Here is a 22542-nt window from a genome sequence, read left to right as displayed (position 1 = left end):
CTTTTACAAAATTTCAAAGCTGAACGTGAAATAAGATCCATTTATAATAATCATGAGATACATAATCCGATTGGTCGACTAGTCGTTTTAATAGTGGCTAATCGACCATCAGAATAGTCATTAGTTGCAGCCCTACTTGCAACTTTCTCTTTTCCACCCAGGAACAAAATAACTTGAGCTGTGAACAAATTCAAAGCAACACTGCTGAACTTTGGCAGCTTTTTACACTTTAGCGCCCCCTAGAGACAGCTAATTCAGCATTTGTCTTGCATCCTGTCTCTTCTCTGAGCTTTCTTCAGCTGTAAAAAAGTTAGTTACATGACTGTTGTCTCATCTCTTGCTTTGTCTTTTTCGCTCTTTCTTTTCCTCTCTTCTTCTGAAGATGTCCTCTTGCCTTTCTCTGATGAATCAGCCGTGGTGTGGCTGGCTGGCATCTCACACGGTCTGCTGTGAAGCGACATGTTGCTGGAAAGCGACATGCTGCTGTAAAGCGATGCAGTTTGGGATGCTGCAGGTTAACAATGGCTCTAGAACTGTACATAATAAATGTCAGTGTTCCATCATAATGAGTCTGAAACACAGGTTTTAAGGTCAGAAAGTGCTACTTTAAAATGTTCAGCTTTAAGCTTTTATAGATTTTTACAATAATTTAATGCTTAAATTATCTCACCTCCTCTTTTGTCGTCCATTTTCTCCTCTACTTCCTTTCTTTTGTGGTAACCAGCCTCGCTCTTTCCACCATCCACCACCGCCCTGTTTTTGTTTGTCCTTCTGCACATCGCTTTGTCTCCTCATTCAGCTGCACTTTGTTGTGCAGCCAATGGATGAATGGCACGTCATGGAATAGCATTAATGGAAATATAGTGAAATCACTGCCAGGAAAAAATAACTGAAATGATTTGCTTCATTCATCTATTGCTGAGCTGGACACTAAGTTTTTATTATACCTGCAAAAATGCATTTTAACCACCATTTGTGGGTTGTAATTCAGAGTACTGCCATGCCATGTTTCTAGTTTCTGGGAGGTACTAGGGGAGTAAATCTCAAGTCTACTACTGATATTACATTATATGTCATAGTTACACATCACTCATATAATTTAGATTTACATTTTCCTCATCAAATTCAAGTATGACATTATGATTGTTTGAATAAAGTAAATGCAAATAATTAAAAAACTCATTAGCAGCTAATGCTAACAGGCGCCGTCACGTTCAATAACAGGAAGTGATGTCGCCACGCACGTAGTTTAAGATAAAATCCGATATGATCATTTTAAGTAACATTTCCTCTAGAGCTGGTTTCCACTTCATCCTTTTATCAAACAGTCTGATGCTATTTATCTGATTTAGATGACGGCATGTCATAGCTGCTCTCTGTGTCCACGGCAGTGAGCACACACACAAAGACATGTGCACGCACACACAGGTTTTCGTCAGAGAACAGCGTGCACGTGTCGGAAAACACGTCAACCAGCTGAAAGTCAGACAAAAATGTGTTTTAGATTCTCTCATGCAGGTGAAGATGGAAGCATCTTGCTCCAGTGAGGAGCAGATGGACTTCTTCCCTGCTCCGGTGTTACGCTGACAGCATCACGGTCGTCACAGCAACACACACAACTGAACAAGCTGAACCTACTTCATTGAAGGAATTTCTGAGTTGTGTTATGGGTGTAAATGGATTCAATATCCTTTGTAGGTTTTATTAAAATCAACACGTTATCCCAGATCTGAACCTTAAGAGCAGTTACAGCGTTACAGAGAAACATTTATCAGGACATTTAGCAAGTTTCACCTTTTTTCTGTCCTGTGGGTTATTTATTTATTCACTGTAAATTCAGATTCACGTCAGTAGGGCTGGTATGATGTATGCAACAGATGTACACAATCCCCTTTTTCTTCCTGTTTAGTTTGTGTATATTTATGTGTAAAACTTATATTGTTGTTAATTACTTAAATTGATAATTTATGAAACAACCTAATGAGCTGCCAGACAGTCAAATGGCTCAATACCAGAATTGTCATTTCTCTCCCTTTTATTTATCTTCCTGTTACCTCATTCAGCAACGATGATGCCTTTCTATCCTTCCTTCTTTTTCTTTCTTCTTTCTTTGCTTACCCATCATGTGGTGTGATCTTAATAAGAAAATATAATTCAGTAAGTGAGAGTCAGAAAGTATCCTCAGACGTGAAGCTGTTTGCGGCGTTAACCAGCCGTCCACATCTGCTGAAGTGTGTTTTCCATTTAAGTGTGTTTTCTATGTCTTTCTCATTCAGCCTGTCAGGAGTCTGCGTTGGTCGAGGCGTTCCTCTCGCTAACGATCGCTGGCAGTCGGCAGCATGTGGCAGTAATTAAATCAAAGGAAATTGGTGAAAAAGACGTTGCGCGGGAGGGATTGGGGGGACGTCTGTGTAGTGACTTTGCCAGAAAAAAAAAGGAAAATATCCTGGCAGTTGAAAGGAAAATGGGTAGCTAATAAAATGACTGTGGAAGAGACTCATAAAAAGCTGTCACCTGTGGAGAAATGTTTTTGTTCTCTGGCTTGAAAAATCAACAACACACACAGAACACACAGTGTACACACAGAAATCACCTTGTCTATGTGTTTTTATGGAAATAAGACAAAAAAATTGTTTTATGCTATCAAAACAGGGTGGATTTTACTTGAAAATACATTCAACTGTAATGATCAGATGATGTAAGTCAGGACAAAATAATTTGCAAGACCGATTTACTCTCACTGAACACATATCAGCAAATCACATGGCAGTAACTTAACACATTTATTCATGTAGACATGGTCAGGATGACTTGCTGAAGACCACACCAGGAGCCATTCCTGTCAGCTAAGAACAGGAAACTGAGGCTACAATTCACACAGACTCACCAACGCTGGACAATAGAAGATGAAAAATGTTTCCTGGTCTGCTGAACATTCTGAATTGGATCAATGTTTCAGGCTGCTGCTGGTGTAATGGTGGGAGGATATTTTCTTGGCCCACTTTGGCCCCCTCAGAACCAACGTGGCCTTGTTTAACCACCACAGCCTGCCTGAGTATTGTTGCTGACCATGTCCATCCCTTTATGACCACAGTGGAGCATCTTCTGATGCTACTTCCAGCAGGATAATGCACCATGTCACAAAGCTCAGATCATCTCCACCTGCTTTCTAGAACATGACGATGAGTTCACTGGACTCCAACGGCCTCCACAGTCACCAGATCTCAGTCCAGTAGAGCAGCTTTGGGATGTGGTGGAACGGGAGATTCTCATCATGGATGCAGCCGACAAACCTGCAGCAACTGTGTGATGCTGTTAAGGATGTTCTGTTTTTTTCTGACCTATACCCATTCAGATCCCCTGACTTTAGACATCTGCTGATACTTGGTACTGATCCGATACCTGTGTTCTTTTATTAAGAAGTTTAATTATTTAAAATTTTAATTCATGATTTAAATAAATGATATTTATTATAGACTTTGATGTATAATGTAGTTACTATCATTCAGCATAAGTGAAACCATAAAACATAAATTAACACATTAAAACAAGGATTGCCACAAAGCTGTTTTAGTCATTGAGCAGATAAACTCAAATCAAAAAATTTCTATCAAATTTGGCGCGGCGTGGCTCAGTGGGTAGAGTGGTCGTCCTGTAGCCCAAGGGTTGGCGGTTTGATCCCGGCCAGGAGAGCACATGTCGAGGTGTCCCTGAGCAAGACACCGAACCCCAAATTGCTCCTGATGGGTTGTGGTTGAGCGCCTTGCATGGCAGCTTCTGCCATCAGTGTGTAAATGTGTGTGTGAATGGGTGAATGTGGCGTACATGTAAAGCGCTTTGGATAAAAGCGCTATATAAATACAGACCATTTACCAAATTTCATGTGTCTGGTGTTGTGGTTGGGCGGAAGAAAATAGAATTATGTTTTAGTGCCATCGGATATTGTTTAGACAGAAATACTTACAAGTATTTTCGATGCTAATAAGAATGTTTCCAGCACCTTGTTGAATCAATGACCCCAAGAATTAAGGTAGTTCTGAAGGAAAAAGGGGTTCCAACCCAGAATTAGCAAGATAAACCTGATGCAGTGGCCAGCGGTCGTATATTTCAACTAAATTAATTTCTAATCATGGCTGATTTAAGCCTTGAGGTCAGGTAGCTTTTCTTTTTGTCTTGGAATACTTGCTTCTGTTTGCATAACATTTCTCCAAGGAGAGGATGCTGATAAAATTTTCATCTGTAAGATGAAGATGTGTTGTCATCTAAGAGGATGATTGTAGCTGAATCATTACCTCTTAGCCCCTTCGGTTGTCCTCCTCTACCTGCTTACCATCCGATACTGTAAGTGAATCTCTTCTGGTTGGTGGTTTCTTGTCATGCAGTACTGGACTCATGTATCTAGAAAGAGCTCATTTGAGACGATTTGCCTGCTTCGTCAAACTTTAACAAATGTTTTAGTGCCTTGTCCCTTTTTTTTTTTTGTTTGTGCTTGTCTGGTGTGCCAGATCTTCTGAAATGATCCCAGAACATTTGTGTGCACTGTAAATTCTGTAGCTTGAACATTTAACTAGACCACTGTCCTCATCCCAGTATAGAAGCATAGGAAGGGAACTGAATATTATCTGGAATCTGTAAAGCGTATCCAGGTCAAGTCAGTTTGAGTCACACTGAACTAATAATGCAGGATTCATAAATTTAAATATTCACCACAGATTTAAGAATCAACACCTTTTAACTCTGTTATGTTTTAATGTTAAACTAATTTCCAACTGGATTCACTTATGGAAGCACCTTAAAGCTGCACATTAAGCTCAAAATTTTCCATTCTGCATCTGTTATCTGTATAATCTGATGTTTTCTGTTCCACCTCACAAAATTAGTGTGACAAGTTATAAATCTCCATAAATAAGACTCAAATCATGAATTTAAGCAAAGCAATGCAGGCTTATTGGTATAACACATTTCATGTAGGGGACAGCTCAAAGTGTTTACCATAAAACATTAAAAGCAAGATGCAAATGAATTAAAACAAAAAAAAAAAATTTAATTAAATAAAAACAGCAAGATTGGTCCATCTCAGCAAATCTACAAAACTGGACCTTTCTTTGTTTTTAATCATCACATCTGCTGTCTGTTCCCCATCTGAATAGTGTGACAGAAACCCTCAAATTATACGAAAACATGGGGGTCATCATGAGTCTTAGTTCTGTTTTGAAAGCACAAAAGAAGATTAATGTGGCATGTCCTGCACGTGTGAACAAGAGGATTGCTAAGTGCACTTTTTCATGCACACCTTGTCTTCCTTTTGGCTTCCCAGTATAAGTTACTGCAGTGAGCCAGCCCAGAAATAGCTGCCATGAATAGAAAAGGGCATAAACTGTAAGAAATAAAAGTTACAAACAGGAATTAACTGTTGTTTCGATAAAAGGCAGCAGCTAATAAAAACCTTGATTTAAACCAGCTGAGAGTTTCAGCATCAAACCATAAACATCAACTTACTGAGCATGTTAATTAAAAGTGTGAGTGTGTCTGCATTAGCCTTTCACCCAGTCCCAGCTGGGACAGACTGGAGCTTCCCCACAACCCCAAACAGGAAGAAGAGGGTGCAGAGAAAGGATGGATGGGTTGGTTTCTCTGGGTCTATGGCTGCAGAGTGTGTGCGTGTGCAGTTATGAGGCCCTTTGTGCTCTGAAAAGCCACAGTATGATTCGTTATTTCCTCCCTCTGATGGGTATTTCTCTTCTCAAACACACACACACACACACACACACACACACACACACACACACACACACACACACACACACTCAGTCCCAGACCTCTGGCTATTTCCTGTGTCAGGGGGGACATTATAAAGCCACATTATGTCCGCTATGAGCCTTCATATTCCCCCATCACTGAAATCATCCTCTGTGTGGGTGTGTGTGTGTGTGAGATGAGAAGAGGCCACTCAATTTCCTGGGAAAGGAGATGTGAAAGGTTGTGATATTACACACACACACTAACACACACTTAGAGGAAGAGGTGGATGTGTTTAAAAGAGTTTGATCAGATTGGAAACCTGAAATTTTGTATAGATTTTTTTTCATTCTAAGAATCTGGGATGTAAATTAAAGGACCCTTTAACTGTTTTGGGGATCGAACCTTCGGTCAGTGGAAAATGTGACATTAGACTATGGATGGACAAATTTAGCTCTCATCTGTAGAAATCACATTTTTCTATTAGACAGTTTAGACATACAGACACTGTACAGTAATGTGGTTACACACACAAATAGCCCTAAAAACACACACACACACACAGTCTAGAGCTAATTTAGTGCAATTAGTGGTCAATTAAAGCGCTGTGACTTCACTGGCTGTCTGACTCTTTGATGCTGTGGCTCCTGGCAAGGCCAGACGCCATCTTGAATTCATTAACAGGCCGCAGTGTAAACACGCCATACAACCCAGCCCTCTGCTTCTTCTTCTTCTCTTTTTATGCTTCTTTACTTTCTTCTGGACCTTTTTTTCTGATTAACTTAATCTTTCTGTTTTCAGTTCCTTCTGTTTTATTTTCATTTCCACAAATGCTTTGGGACAAACTTTATTTCCCTTTTATTTTTCATTTGTGTTAATGTTTTCCTCTAAGCTTTTTTTTTTTTTTTTTTTTTCATCATGACTGGAAAGTGAGCAACATCCTTTTAGCTGGTTGTGAGGTTGAAGCTGAATCAGCTGTATGAATCACCCAATGAGAGTCTCAGGCTGAGGTCAGATAATAAAAAAAGACAAAAAGTTGTTAGAAATCACTAAAATATGTTCAGTCGAGCTCTTGTGACTAAAGCTGAAGAGAAGAAGAGCTGCTAACTGGGTTACTGCTCCAGTAAATAATAGATAAACAGTCTGCCGCCAGAAGGAGGAGGAGGAGGAGAGGATTTTTCACAAGAAACAGTGGAAATGTGAGCTAATCTACGGAAGGTGTAAAACATGTTCTCAAATCACAAATACTATTGAAATTAGTGAGAAGGATTCAGCCGTGTTTTTAATACCCTATCCACCCAACATGGCAGGTGTTTGATGGTGGCTAACACTAGGTTGCTAGCATTGTCATCCACATACTGTTTCCATGACCAGTGTTTGCTTTGCCATGGTTTTGGTCTGCAGAGCATCACTCTGTATTTTCCATTTGAGTAAACAGTTGTAGTCGTAGCTCTTACCGACTGTTCATTTCACCTACAGCTTCATCAGACAGTTTCTTTAATGGTTTTTCTTGATGGGGCTGTAAACTCAGGCTCAACAAAGCCATCAAACTTCAAAAAGACCTTCAGTAAAACTGATGGAAGCTGTCATCTTTAAGGTCCACTGTTTGTTCTTCACATCTAGTATCAAACTTCATTCATGCTGACAAGGCTGCCATCGACATCTGATTGTGGATGAATCCTCTGTTGGATACTTCACTCTTAAATTGATTGTTTATAGTCATGGTCAACTTATGCTATGCTTTACCTAGCAGAAGTTGCAATGGACCTCATGTAGCTAATTTTTGTGTGCGGGCAATGTTTAGCTCGCCTGGTAGGGCAACCTACTAGAAGCTACAGGTACTCAACAAAGCTGAAGATAATAGTCACTAGGGATGCATGATATTAGTTTTCTGGTTGATATCTGATATACAAGTCATTAGGCCAATAACTGATACCAATGTTTCCCCCAAACCTGACCGCAGAGATGATCTAGTTTCCTCTGTTGTAAAATAAAATACAGTATTATTCTGCATACTCTTAATTTTTTTGGCCTGCTGGCAAATGCAGATGTAGAAAAAAAAATTAAAATGATGTCATAGTCACTCCTTGTGCAAAATAACAAAAACATTTAAACTTGTACATGTCAAAATTGAATCATGCTTATTTATTTATTTATTTATTTATTTATTAACTTTCTTTTATTACTTCTGTCAAAATCCAGTGCATGTTACATCATACAGTTGTCAAGTATAACAGATTACATTGTATATTGAATATACTATTTATGTCCATGAGGAAAAGAAATGTATAAGCATATATGCATGTACACACATACATACACACACACACACACACACACATATATATATATATACATATATACATATACATACTCATACATACACATATAGATACACATACGTACATGTATACGTACATATACATATATACATACATGCGTAGATTGTGGACCATTCATCCATAAATGAGTCCATTTTCATCTGTAATCTCGCTGTTATTTGTTCCATATGGTATATTTCTTGCAGTTTGTTCTTACATTGAATAATGGTGGGGGGCTGAGGTTTAAGGAGATAGTAATCATTTTCTTAGCAATTAAGAGTAATATTTTTAATAAAGGTACATTACAGTTTAATCTGAATCTATTAGGGATTATTCCTAATATTGTAAACTTTGGCTCTAATGGAATTTCTACCTCTAGGCAACTTTTTATTTCCCTTTGTATATCTTTCCAATATTTTGTTAATTCAGGACAGTCCCAGAATATATGAGTGTGGTCTCCCACACGTCCACAGCCCCTCCAACATATGAGGGGGGTTCTAAAGAATCTGACTTTAGTTTCCATTCAAACTCTCTTAGGTTTGTGAATCATGTTTTTAAACCAAACATGTACGATATGTGCTACTTAAAACAGACTTGGATTATTATCTCCCAGTTATTTTATCGGTTAGTTATATCCGTGAAACGGCCGATATCCGACATTTAATCCTGAAGCCGATATTGGCCGATACCAATATTGTGCTGATTATATCATCCATCTCTAATAGTCACAAAACTCTTTAATTTCTTACTGTAGGGCAGTGGTCTTCAAGCAGTAGCACTTTGCTGATCCACCGGGTAAACTGAGCGGAAACGGAGCCACGAAAGCTGAAACTGAACTCGTCATTTTCCCAAACTGCTGAAGTAAAACGTCCCAGCTACACTAGTGATGTGGAAGGGGACTGGATTCAGTAAAAATGATGATGAAAAGGATGATTTGCAGACTTTACCATCAAAATCCAAAATTCATGGCCCATCCTGAGTGTGTGTGTGTGTCAAAAGAAGCCACAAATGAACTCTTTCCTTTACTTTCTGCACACACTCTCATTCAGGCCAATTTGTCCTTTTCCTGTTCTCACTTCTTCTTCTCTGGTCACACTCACTCATGTGTCACACACCTTTCTCTCTCTCTAACACCCCACCAGTGTTTTCTGTCTGAGTGACTCGACCCCCCTTCAGTCACAGGTGCACCACGCACAGCACACACACACACACACACACACACACACACACACACACACATGCTGAATCCACTTGTCTTCACATAGGGGGCTCTAATCAAGCCACAGGAAGCCTGAGCTCCACAGGGAGTGTGTGTTAGTGTGTTGAGGAATGTGTTGGTCCATGAAACTCACGGTGAGTGTGTGGAGGAGGCTCTGCATGTTTTCAATTACACCCGAGTATTTTTGCAGATGTGTGTGTTTGCGCTCCCTTTTGAATGATGCATCTTTACCATCACTCTCCTCAGATGTCAGAATGTACTTATAATGCACGATAACCTTTACAGACAAACTAAATCAACCACTAAATGTACTGATTCAATAACAGCTTGCATGTAAACGGTCCTCTTCATCTCACTGTTCACATTTTGACATCATCAGACCAACATGACACTTGATATATGACAGGTGGTTGAGACTTGGACATTTTATGTTGTGGTTTAATCATCACTGTTGTACCTTTTTGTTTCAATAAATAGTTTGAAATGAAGGAATCACATTTCATGATTCTACTTAAATGCCCTATATTCATCATATATCATTGTAGCATGAACTTGTTATATTTTCTGTTTCACCTTAAAGTTGAATATCACAGGTTGGGATATTTAACTTGAAGTATTCCGGCTGTCACGGTTTGAGGAGGAGGTGGACCCACATGTAGGACGAAAAGGCATTAGAAACAAAGTTTAATTTACAGACCTTACTGAAGACAAACGGCTTGCAAACAGAACGGAGAAAGACAACAAATGATCTGACAAAGAGAAACTGAAACCTGAGAGTATAAATATGCTAAGGACAAGAAGACACAGGGGAAGTGAGTTTCTAATTATACCAGGTGAGCTGATGAACAAGAAGCAAAACAGAATACACAAGGAGAAAGAACTACAGAATAAATCAGGAAACCAGACAAGACAATGAACCTATAGAACAGTAAAACTAAACTAAAAACCCACAGATCATGACTAGAGACAAGTTATTAGCTTAAAATGTGCTAATTTGGACTATTGTGTAGGCCTGTCACGATAACAAATTTTGCTGTACGATAAATTTTCTCAGATATTATCGCGATAAATGATAATATTGTGCAAAGTTATAATGTTGTCATTTTGAGACCATTTCAACTAACATAATAATATAATGACAAAGCCATAATAATACCTACGGTAGTATATAGGCCTATGTATATGTGCCTGCGCATTACAGGGGTTATTACGGTAGACCAGGAAGTGGGGGCTTTGTACTGATGTTGTAGGCTACTTGTGTGTTCTGCTTACATGTGGGGAGCAGTGAAACAATAAATGAGGAGGTGCTTGCAGCTATTATTTCTCCATTCGACTTATTTACATAATTCAGCATAAGAGGATTAGCGCAAGAGCGTGAGAAGACACTTAAATACGCGAGTCTCACGGCCAATGCGTGTTGGCAGCCCTGCAAAACAAATGCGGCTTACCGGCTCGCACAGGTGCTTCACCACGGTCTCGTGCTGCAACATGCTGCCGTCAAGTATGACACTAAGATCACTATGCAAGAAACCAGAGCGTTCAGTCGAAATACTCCATAGTGAAACTTATTGTCATACACAGTGTATGGTAAAGTAAGGGGGGGACAAATAAAAATTATCGCGGCCGGCGAACTTATCGCGCTCATATTTTTCTACCGTTCAATTAATTGACTTATTGCTTATCGCGACAGGCCTACTATTGTGATGTTGAGTTCATGTACCAGTGGTATGAGAGGAATGCTGCTTTGCTCACAAACTCATCACTAACCAATCAGAAGCTGAGCGGGAAAGCGTGAGCTTGGAAAAGGTGTGGCTGCAGCGTAGACCTACGCTACTGGTTCTTTAGATACGATAGAGCAGAGATGTTGGTGAATACTGTAAACGTCGGTGGGATGGGGGGTAAGCTTGTAGAGCCTGCTTATTACCTGATATTACGCCCCATATTATCAGACACATGCTCTCTGTCTGTCCGCTGGTGGGAGTGTGATGAAGTTAGCGTCTAATCTGTGACATCCAAAAGCATGAATCCACTGCTGTTTGGGAAACCAGACCACATTAGACCAGGTCCTGCTGAAAACTACCGCTTAGGATGTTCAAATCTGGACTGAATTATTCTACAGAGCACGAAGATTCAGATTCATTTTATAATTGTGAAACGTTTTATTTAACTAGTGAAAATGGAAATAATGGATAGTTTCTTTTTGTTTTTTTTGGCATACAAAGCACATTAGACTAGGTCCTGCTGAAAAAATAATTCAGAATAATTTAGTCAAGCTTTATTCTTGACTCTGGGGAAAAAAATAATGTTCAGGCTCAGGAAAACATTTTGCTTTGACCCCCAGATATAGTCTTTCTGTGTGTAGTGTACAGATATATACTACCGTTCAAAAGTTTGGGGTCACTTCCCTATACAATCCCATGGCAAAGTGACCCCAAACTTTAGTGTAACGTAGTGTAGTATGTCATCCAAGGTGTTTATTTCCATCACCATGCTTCAACCCAGCATGAAATAGAGCTTAATCAAGTGTTTGCACATTGCTTGTTTGAGGACTAAAACATTAATACGTCATGTTTTATGTTTCATGTTGTAACATGTTAGAAATTATACATTAAATGTTTTTACAATAAACTTATCACATTATAACTTTCACTGGCTTAGTTATCTGTGAGAAACTGTGTGGCAGTGTTTCGCTACCGGCTTTAGCAATAAACACCACACAGCTCTTCTAGTTCCTGCAGAGTCCTGTGTCTGCTTCACTGCTGCCGGGTTAACGGAGCTAAGCTCAGCTAAGCTAGCTGCAGCTTCAATCTTTCTGTTTAAGTTTTCACCGATGGTGGAGGCAACAGGGCAGAGCAGCACGGCATCTAAACCATCACAAACAAATGTGCTTCGGGAGCAAAACGACCAAACGGAAAGACGAGAAACTAACTGGTTTGTGTTGGAGCTGAACTTACCTGTGGGTGTGGCGTTTAGTTCACCTATCATAGCAGCCAGTTCAGGTTTAATCCTAGCTCTCCCTGACCCACTTTCTCATCTACCTGTTGTACAATAAATGACTCTTAAGCCCATACAATGTTAAAAATATAACAAAGTAAAAAGCTTTTGTGTATGGACAGACATTTTACAAACAATATCTCACATTTCAGTTTCCCATTGGAGATTGTTTTTTTTTTTTTTAAGTTTTATTATTGATGACGTCATGACTAATCGATTTTGAAAGGCCTGACTAGTCGACTTAACAAATCACCTAAAATGCTCCTCCCTGGTAATCAGGTCCATTTTTTCACCCTCAGTGGCAGAAATGTGCTTCCATACTTTTGCTTAACTTATTTCAAACTTTTTTTTGTGTGTAGAAAACAGTTTTTCTAGGATTTTTTCTTCTTACTCTCCCTTTTTTTCTCTCTTTCCGTCCTCTCCTCTTTCCTAATCTTCCTCTTGGTCTCCCCATCTTGCATCATATGGAGTCAATTAGGCAGCCATGCTCAAATGTGTGTGTGAGTGTACATCTGGTTCACATTAGTGCAATTGCAGGTTGGTAGAATAAAGGGCTGTGCTCGGAGGTGGTGGGTGGGATTTCCTTCCGCTTTCACACACACATGCGCGCACACACACACACACACATCTCCATGTGTTTTGAATCAGGAACATAATTAACCTTCAGAGGATTCAGAGGCCGTGGCTCAGATCTCTGCTATAAAAATACATCTAAAAAACAGAACACCCACCACCACCCCCAAAAAAGAAAAAGTTTGATCCGTCCGTGGCACGTTTGATTCGCTTTCCCACGTCTGGATGGGCTTAGACTAGGAGCACCGGGCATGAAGTGCTAAATGAAGATAAGTAAAGTGCACCAACAGGTGGAGAAGAGGGGTGGAGCAACAGTGGATGGATTTTTTTATGTGATAAAGCAGATTGTCCCCTTTGAGAAATGTTTCAGGGGACAAATGTTGATGAAGGAAGACAAAGACAAGATGGATGTGAAACCTGCATGTTGGAAATGAGAGAGGGAAAGAGAGGAACAAAAAGAGGGAAAAAGGGAAAGGCACAGGTGCAGCCGAATGTGTGTGAGTGTGTTTGAGAGGAAAAATGTGTGTTTGTCTGTCAAGAGGTTTCGTGACTGCTCCTTTGAGTGTTCACATTCCAGCACATCTGCTTTGGATGAAGCATGGTAAACTCTGTATGTGTGTGTGTGTGTGTGTGTGTGTTTGTGTGTGTGTGTGTGTGAAAGAGAGAGAGGGAAAAAGGAGGGAAAAAAGACAGGAATGTGTTTAAGTCATTTATTGAGTGAAATGCATTCCTCTTGTTTGTTTTGGTTTTGTTTCAGCCGTACTCTGTAATCATTCAGGACGGAGTGACAAGTGTTAATCTCCAGAAATGGTTTCCTCCAGGTAGTTAACTGGTTGATGTTGCCTTTTAATGCCACTTTTGGCGCCATTGTTAGCGATACAGTTAGCGCCACCGTTAGCAACACCATTACAGACGCAGTAGTGTTGTCTTAAACTGAGCATCATGCCAGCTTCTTTACCCTGTAAATCTTCCTCAACATGTTGTGTTTAGGTTTTAATTCGTTTAGCCTCATAGAAGGGTCCTACATCTCAACTCAACTCAACTCAACTCAACTAGCTTTATTTATAAACCCCTTTAGAACAACCACAGTTGAAACAAAGTGCTGTACATAAACGGACAAAACAACACAGAAAAATACAACAATTAACAGGGAAATAAGTAATATAATAGATGTTTTTATTTACTGTACACCTGTAAAGGTACGTCTGTAAAGACAGATGGACATACATGCAGTCCTCCGGCAAGATTATTATTATTATTATTATTATTATTATTATTATTATTATTATTATTATTATTATCACAACTTTATTTAGTTTCAGCAGTTTTACAATTATTATTTATGTACTATCACAAGTGTGTTAAATGATTAAAAATATTTTTCTAGTTATTTCTAATACACTTGTCATTATTATTACTATAAGTACTTTCATTATAGTATAACTATATTATAATGCATTATATATCAAATAACTTTTTTAATTATAATATTTTTTTTTAGTAATTAATAAATCTGTTTATTTATTTATTTATGTTATTTCCATTATTACTCTTCTTATATCAAGGTTGTTGTTATTGCCATTATTAATATTATTAGGTGAGATACTTACACTATAGTGTCCGCATATTATTTTCACATGATTTTCAAAATACTGTTCTCCTGCCATTGGATTTTTTATTTTTTTATTTTGTGGAATAAAAAACTATTTAGTTTTATTTATTTATTTATTTATATTATTTATGTCTTCTGTTATTTCTATGTCTTATTATTAAGGTTGTTATTATTACTATTATTACTATATTTAGGTATAGGTATAGGTATATTTAGGTTACTGAATTCATATAATATATCACACATTATGTGTCATATAATGTTTAAAATTATTTTCTTCTGTTAGTTTCTGTCAGATTTTTTATTCTTCTATTCTATTCTATTCTACAGTCATTTAGCAGACGCTTTTATCCAAAGCGACTTACATTTGAGAGTAAGAACAACACAAGCATGAATTCAAACAAGATGGGACGTCATAATTAAGTGTTAGTCAGACCGCTTTGAGTCCAGTTGGACCCAGGTGCTGTCATGTAGTGCTAGAGGCAGTGCATATAATTTTTTTTTTTTTAAGTCATTTTATTTAAATACAAGATCACAATTTCATCACACAATATCATCTTGGGCATAAGTGCACACAGCTTCTTCAGTACTTGGTTGAGCCAAAGAGCTGGACAAATCTTTCTAACTCATTTAGTTAATCTAAAAGTGGAAATGCTCCTTAAACAACTGAGTCTTTAGCTTGCTCTTAAAAGTGGATAAGGACTCTGCGGATCGGACGGAGTTTGGTAGATCGTTCCACCACCGTGGAACAACAGAGGAGAAGAGTGTAGCTACTGATTTTGCGCCACATTGCGGTGGGAGCACTAGGCGTCTTTCACTGGCAGAGCGTAACTGTCGAGAGGGAGTGTAGCTCTGGATTAAGGAGTGAAGGTAGACAGAAGCCATTTGGGTTATTGTTTCGTAAGCCAGAAGCAGAGCTTTGAATTTGATGCGTGCTGCAACTGGAAGCCAGTGAAGAGCAATTAGCAGCAGAGTGACATGAGCTCTTTTGGGCTGGTTGAAGACCAGACGTGCTGCTGCGTTCTGGATCATCTGCAGAGGTTTAACTGAGCATGCAAATAATTGTTTTAAATGTTCTAAGTAAGTATTATATTAGTCACTAAGTTATATTACTGTTATTTCCACAGTGATGATTATATTTATTTTTTTAATCATTATTATGATTACTGAAAAAACAGATAACACTCAGCCGCCTGAACTGCTAAAGATCGGACGGGGGCAGAAATGTCGCCTTTTACAATGTTAACAACGATCTGTGAAGCTTTCCAAATAAAACCCAATGACTTAAAGAGGAAAAAGTGAACCACGAGGCACCTACGGCTGTTCCTTTTTTTCAGTGCTGCCCCCTTGTGGCTGTGCGGAGCTAAAGCACTTTAGCTTCGTGTTAACTGTTTAGAACAGGGGTAGCCAACGTTGGTCCTCGAGGGCACCAATCCAGCAGGTTTTCCAGATTTCCGTGCTCCAACACACCTGACTTAAACCAACGAGTCATTGTGAAGATCCTTATAGGCTGTTGGATCTAATCAATTTGAGTCAGGTGTGCTGGAGCAGGGAAATCTGGAAAACCTGCCGGATTGGTGCCCTCGAGGACCGACGTGGGCTACCCCTGGTTTAGAAGCTCTATGCAGAAGCATGTTGGAGCCCTTCGTGGGTGTAGTCCATGCAAAAGGAAAAATTCTATATCTTTGGGCCATTTGTATGTTCACATAGGTGTTTTTCCAGACAAGTAGGATCAAATATTCTGAGTGGCTGTTTGTGTTCGGTGTAACAACAGTTTTATTAACTAACTCTTTTTAAAAAGCTTTTTGTCTGACTGGTTTAAGTTTTCAGATAACTACGATTGTTAGATGCTCATCCACTTGCCAAGTCCAAGAAGCTTTTTCTAAGTGGTCTGTTGGAGGATTTTGTACATAATTTGGTGCAACAAACCGAGGATGTGCCATTGCTGACTGTTGCTGGTAGATGAGACGTACAGGCTGTTTGGTGACTCATTGAATAGTTAGTCATTTGGCATCATGTATCCAATAATTTAGTTACCTTCCCTTATCTTTTCTCTACTTTGCTACAGTTTGCAGACAGAATCAACACCATACATGCAGGTTATCAGCATATTCCCTTTGTTCTCATTTAGGTGTTAGCATACTAACATTAGCATTTAGCTCAGAGCATCACTTTTTGTAAAACGTGTGATTTGCTTAAGGAATAGATACCTAGAAAAACACAATCAGCACAGTTTAACCACTTTTAAATAACAGTATTATGTTGTGTAAGCATTTCATGCTTTACTGCCAAGATTTTCTCCTCTTCTTGTAGACTTCTCTGATCCCTCCTGGCTTTCACCCTTTACTCCTTTTTCCTCCAGTCAGAGCTGAGGTGCAGACAGCAAGGTTGAACAGATGCTCCCCATATTTGGAGACAATAACTGGGGAGAAGAAGCATCAAACACTGTACAAAAGACTATAAGCCTTCCCATTCTTCCTTTCTTCACCCTTTGCATTTTTCTCTCTTTTGTTTCCGTTTACTGTCTTTTTATCTGCATCCAGCTCGAAGCGTTTCATTCGACTGTGTTTATTGTTTTCCACGCTCTCTTTCGAACGGAAAAACAACCTCGAGGCCACCAGTGTTTCCATCAACTAGTTAAAAGTGACAGTCTGTCAGAAAAATTTGTTTTTTGTTACTGTTCTTAGTTATATTTCTTTGTTTTTTTTACTTTTTGATCATTTATTCATTACTAACTCGATATAGCATGTTTTTTGTCTTTTCTTTTCGTTTTTTTTATCATTGAACTGGATCTCTGACAATCCTTTAACCTCCTGGGAGCCGAGCTCTGGTTTGACTGGTTTGTGTACATCAAGTTCCAGTTACACAAAAGGAGTTGTTATGCTGCCGACAACCAAAAATGTGATGTTCGTGTATTTGTCTACATACACATTCGATAAAGGACTAACTTCCTTCTTGTTGAGTTTTTTAATTGTTTATTGTGATAACTGTCTTTGTTCTCTTCTGGTTGGTTTATTGATTGGAATTAAAGAGCATTTTGAATTGTGACTGGTTAGTGCACTACTTCTTATACTTAACCCCTCGATGCCTATTGTCGCAAATTTTCTACAAAGTGCTTCTTGATATTATTTTATGTGCTGTTACTGTTGTATTTTTATATTACTTATTTTATTAATGTATTTAATTAATTGTATCTTCTCTCGTTCCATTTTATCATTCCTCCTGTTGACTGATGAGTCTTGAGGAACTGAACATGTTAATACTTGTGATTTTAAATAGTGTGAGTTGGTTTTGGGCGTTTGGGTCAGGTCAGCTGTCTGTTCTGTGTGTTTCAGCTCCATGAGGAATAAGTTTCCAGAGGAATGTGGCCTAATGCTTTTTCTTTTGGTGCCAAAGGCGACGTAGAACAAGCTTTGATGAGATCTGTGATGTTTCATGTTCTGCGAAGATTCTCTGAATTTGTCAAGCGTTACACAACCACGTGAACTTTGTCGGGAGGGTTCTGTTGTGCTGTAGATCCCTGTTTTACCACGCTGGTTTCTGTTCTGAGTTTCTGTCACCGCTTCATCACAGAGCATGGCTGCTTCATCTGGTTTGTTTTATGACTGTTAAGGGAATTTGTTTGACTAGTTTCTATCAGTGGATATATTGTCTGAGAGGTACAGCGGTTTGGTGGTTAGTACTGGTGGTTACCGTCTGTCTTTCACTAAGGTGCTTCCATTTCCACCTACAGTGCAGAGACATGCATGTTTCTTTTTTAAACATTTGAACAGTTTTTTATTTATTTGAAATGGGTCCACTGAGAGGGAACATATCAGGTGATCAGTTTAGACAAAAAAAAAGGAAAAGAAAGGGGAACTACATAAGAAAAGAGATCCATATTAGACAAGACATCGTAGAAATTAATATTGTTAACTTAAGACATATTTATACTGACATATAAATGTACAGATAAAATCACTTTTAGCACTTGAAAAGTTACATTAATTGTAATGTGAAATACTGTAGTTTTCAGTTGCAGATATCTGTTATTAAACATTTTGTGATCTTGTAGATTAATTGTGATCTATAAGTTGTAATGCATGTGTAAATGATAAACTGAAGCTAAATATTGTTGGAGTTGCACTTATTTTTCTCAAAAACATTTACGTTGCTCACGTTTTTGTAAAATAATAGTTTATTACATGTAAACATCCTTAAAAAAGAACTTCTTTACACTAAGGCAAATGGAAACATTTAGCTATTTGCTAAAATTTACTTTGAGATCAAATTGCACTGTGTGGGGCCCTGAACTAAAATTAGTTTGACACCCCTGGTTTACACAGTTCCCAAAATTTCCCCAGAATAACGGCTCATATCCCCTGTTGGTGGAAACAATCCAACACTTTAAAGATGGGAAGAGCCGACATCGAAGGCGACAACTGTCTGGTTCATGGATACATATCAGTGTTCATTAAAACAATAATAAAATGAATAATAAAAACAATAAAAAAGAATCAATTATCCTAACACTTAATATTATATCTCGCTATGTGTTGCACTGGTGAAGTGTCATGGATGGATGGATGGAGGGATGGATGGATGGAGTAGATGTAATTCTGTTATTATAACCATATAAAATAGAAATCAGAGGATGTAGTTCCCTCAGTTATTGTTTGTTTCTATTGTGGTCCAACGAATGACATGGTTTAAATGATCATAATAATAAAGTTTTTTAATATGAATTATTTTCCTTTTGTTCATTTTAGTGAGTAAACACAGCAGACGTACAGAGTAAAAGCCACAGACTCTTGCTGGGAAACATGTCTTTGGTCTGGAAGTTTTTCACTGTGAAAAAAGAAGACCCAGAGTTTCCATTTAGAGTTCATGTAAGGGGATAATTTAATAGACTTCTTAGACCTACATTATTAGTTTTTTTGCATCTGTCTTTTTATTGTTAATTTTGTGGTTCGTGGCCAGTCCGCGGTCAGAAAAAATAAAACATAGCTGAGACTGTCTCTGATTGGCTGAAGGTCTGTGAGCTAGCTGTGGGAAAGCTGATACTTCCATGTCTGCATATGTGTGACTACAGGAAGTGAGGTTGTTATTGTGTCTTGAGCACACTCTGCACCTGTCCCCGTCTGTCTCCAACACACACACACACAAATCACAGCCTGTCGTCAGCAGCCTAACAACACATTCACTGGGAAAATATGCCGGCAATGCATGAGACATAACTCTAAATATTTTCAGCAGGATCAACATGCATGTGTGTGTGTGTGTGTTTCAGTATATGTGTGTTTTTTTATTCATGTGCAGGCTTTGGGTCAATAAATGTGGTTTTGTGATCAGAGCATAGATTCAGATCTCAAAGGGGAAGAGGAGGAGGAGGAAGTGAAACGGGGTTGTAGTTGATCCCTAATGACTTCTACAGACCCTGTGTGTGTGTGTGTATGTGTGTGACTGTGTGAAAACGTAGCAATATGGATGCATGAACATATGCAAGGTGCATTGTGGGAAGGTAGTAACCTCTCTGAGCTTACATTTGTGTACTTTGTATATTTGCTAGTTTGTGTGAGTACATCTGTGTGTTACAGTGTTTCCTGATCTTAGTGATCGATTCCCACAATTCCCAGAGTTCCCAGAGTTCCCTGCTGCTCAGATGTCCTGATTTTTTTGGCCTTTATAACTGTGTTGCTGTTTCTGTTGTTTTTAGGAAGTGAATTGTGTTGGAAACTATTAGTTTGCTGCAACTGACTTACAAGATTTGATGGACTGTGTTTGGGCATTGGCTAGATTTGCTTCTGTAAATGCAACTTATGGATACTTTAAGTGAATTTTAAATGTTTACAAAGTTTGTTTGAAATCTAAAATTTATAAATGTTAAGAATCCAAAAGAAACACTAGTACAGTGGTCTTGTACTCAGAATGAGCACTGGATGGTTGTTTCTAAAGCAGGGGTGTCCAAAGTTGGTCCTCGAGGGCCGCTGTCCTGCTTCCTGCTTCAACACACCTGACTCAAATGAAATGGATCCAACAACCAATTAAGTTTTGCACAGTTACTCATTAATTTGAGTCAGGTGGTTTTGGAGCAGGGCAAGGAAAACCTGCACGATTGTGGCCCTCGAGGACCTGAGCTGGACACCCCTGATCTAAAGTATCTTCAATCCAAAATGTCAATTTTTACCTTTTATGACATCAAAAGTAAGATAATTAGTGAATGTAGAAGCCCCTCTTCTGGAGCTTTTCCTGCCAGAGTCCCTGCTGGATGAGTTTCTGCTTCAAACACTTCTTGTTTTGACTCGTAAACTCAAGCACAACCAATTCCATTGAACATTGAAAACCTTCAAGAAAACTGAACTGAAGAGAACTTTTTATTCCCTCTGCATGTTTCTTTTATTTGTACGTCATCAGCATCAGATCTCACAGCACCACACACATCGAATCAGAACCCAGCAAAGTGTTCTTCTCTTGTTTTTTTTCCTGGCGGTTTGCAAACAGAATGCTAAATTGACCACCACAAGAACATAACAACACAATAGTCACATTAACAGTTAGATTTCTTACAGTTAGGGTGTGTTCACACTACCCTTTTTTATTTGAATCCTAGTTTGTTTGATGGGAAAGTCGTTTAGGGAACTGTGAATGTGCAAGCTCTGATTTGAATCAAAGAAGCGATCTCAGTTCGCCTACAAATGCGGGACTACAAGGCAAAGTGCATTATGGGTTCAGTGCATGGCACTGTGGGTAAATACAACCAAAACACAGGTGTGTGTGAGACAGTATGTGGCTCTGGCCAGGAGAAATGGCTTGCTGTTAGACGTGGAAGAAATATCATCAACCCAAGGCCACTAGGATCTGATGCAGCTGTTATTGGAAGAAACAGAAGTTCAATTACTGGTTATTCTTTTTTTTCTATACCCCTTAGTCCAGTTCAGGGTTGCAGGGGGCTGGAGCGGCAGGGTACACCCTGGACAGGTTACCAGCCCATCACAGGGCCACCACAGAGAGACAAACAATCATGTACTCCTAGGGAGTTTAGAGTGACCAAATGACCTAACGTGTGTCATCGGACTGTAGGAGGAGTTTTGGAGACAACCCACATGTGAAGATGCAACTCCACACAGAAAGGCCGCTGTTCGAACCCCGTCCCAGCCGAGGCTAAAACTGAACTCCTGTTATCTTCCCAAACTGTTAAAACAGTTGCAAAAAAAAAAAAAAAAAATCCCACTAGAGCTGAGTTTAATAAAAACAATTAACCAATTTGAATTGATTCACATTGAATTAATCATCGATCCATAAAACTCAGAGGTCGATTTTATTTATATATTCCTTTTTTGGTGAAAACAGTAACTCTACATATATATATATACACACAATTGAAAGGTTGCATATGTCCATCACAATCAGCTTCTCTCGCTGAGATGATGCCAAATTCAGATTTTTTTCATTCACCATTCATACATTCACCTGTAAGCTATTTAGGACCTTTAGTACCTCTCACATTAACAGCTAATGCTAAGATCATGGGCTTTGCCATGTTCAACAAACATGAATGTTTTGAAAATAACAGGAAGTGATGTCACCACGTACGTTCACACTCTGTAATAAATCCAATAATGATTGGTAAATCCATCCAGCTGACAGAGATGTGCTGTAAAGTGAATATGAACAGAAACAAATGAGGGCCAGTCCAAAAACTTGTACTCATTCTTTGAACAAGCTCTTGATCACATGATCCTTTAAATTTGAAACGTTGAAGCCCAGATGACAAAGAATGGAGTCCTAAGGGGCGTTCATGACCTCAGCTCATCCATTGATCCTTTTCTCATACACATCTTGTATGAAGATCACTGTGATGAGGTTTTTTGATTAAAGGACAGCATGCTGTCAGCTCCTCTCTCCTCTTCTTTGGACGGTTTGCTTTAAGAGAGCTTGCATAACGCTGTAGGACAAGTTAAAGTTAAATCAGAAACAAAATCAGGAACATTCATGAGCTTTTGTGTGACAGAAACTGTTTAAGCTGTTTTTCTGTCTTTAATCATTTCTCTAAGGGAGTGTGGGAAGTGAGATGATACTTTTTATGATGCCCCCAAGAGCTTTTT

The 22542-nt window shown here is 38.8% G+C and overlaps 1 protein-coding gene across 7 annotated transcripts in view; it reads left to right on the top strand.

Moving 5' to 3' along the window:
* Window positions 1–22542, top strand: part of LOC121629940 (transcription factor 4-like) — a 261687-nt gene that overhangs the window by 186449 nt on the left and 52696 nt on the right. The window lies entirely within an intron of this gene.

This window comes from Melanotaenia boesemani, chromosome 19 (genome assembly GCF_017639745.1).
Source record: "Melanotaenia boesemani isolate fMelBoe1 chromosome 19, fMelBoe1.pri, whole genome shotgun sequence".
NCBI classification, from domain to species: Eukaryota; Metazoa; Chordata; class Actinopteri; order Atheriniformes; family Melanotaeniidae; genus Melanotaenia; species Melanotaenia boesemani.
The sequence above is the reverse complement of the archived record's forward strand: the minus strand, read 5'-3'. Positions and strand labels throughout refer to the sequence as shown.